Genomic DNA, 1,106 nt, shown 5'->3' with positions numbered 1-1,106 from the left:
AGCTTTGGTTTAAAACAAATTTAATTCTGTGCTCCTGAAAATTTAATGCTTGGCCCTATATTACCAGCGATTGGTTTGAACTGCCTAAGTCTATCAGACAAATAGGATTGAAACTAGGATAATGTAAGGGTCAGTGCTCAGAGGTCAGGATATTGGTGGCTGTTGGGCAGGGTGGATGGCTTTTAAGCAATCATGACACTGCTCCCACTTAAGATACTGTAGAGGGCTTGAATTGCCTGGATAGTATCCATACCGGGTGGCATTTTGGGTGCAGGGGAGTCTGACCTTTAACAGCACCCAGATATTAGGGTGGATATTCAAGGCAACACTGGAAGCAGCAAGAAGCAGAGTGTAATGCAATGTCACAGATCACCAGAAAGCATTAGTTCCTTCCCAGAGAGTGAGCCACATGCAGGTCAAAGGCATTGTGTAAGGGTACAATCTGTGCCCACAATCCCACCTTCCTGGCCACCAATTGTGTTGTGAAGCCAGAGTTGATGTATTAAATTAAATATGAAGATGATGACCTGCTGAATGAGGAGGCACAAGGGGATGAGTGTGTGCATGGGAAGTAAAATCCTAGGAGTTGTTTTAATTGAAGGTGCAATTTCAATAGAAATTTCCATACAATGGAAATAGAGTCACACGATGTATTACTTACAGATCCCAGAAGTAAAGCTGCACACTTAAGCTAGGGGAAGGACAGTCCTCAGTCCTAGGTTACAAACCAGCAGGATATAGAGGACAGGGTAAGAAGCACCTACCACTTATAAGATGGTTAAAGTGAAGGTCACTAATTTTCCCCAGGCTTAGCTCTAACTGATCATTTTTAAAGGCACTCTGTGAAAAAAAAAGTGAAACTTATGGTTGGTATCCTAAGTTCAACTCCTTATCTAAATGTCTATACTCTAGGTGTAAGTAGGATTATCCTATCTAATAAAAGAGAAACATGGTAATTAGCATACGACCACTACCCTTCCCATGGGCTAATCAGGGCGATATGCAAATTAACTGCCAGCCAAGATGGCGGCCAGCGGCCGGCAGCCAGGCAGCTTGAAGTGAACATGAGGCTTGCTTGCTTCAGTGACGGAGGACTCCAACATTCC

The sequence above is a fragment of the Myotis davidii genome, unplaced genomic scaffold, assembly GCF_000327345.1.
Source record: "Myotis davidii unplaced genomic scaffold, ASM32734v1 scaffold234, whole genome shotgun sequence".
Lineage (NCBI taxonomy): Eukaryota > Metazoa > Chordata > Mammalia > Chiroptera > Vespertilionidae > Myotis > Myotis davidii.
The sequence above is the reverse complement of the archived record's forward strand: the minus strand, read 5'-3'. Positions refer to the sequence as shown.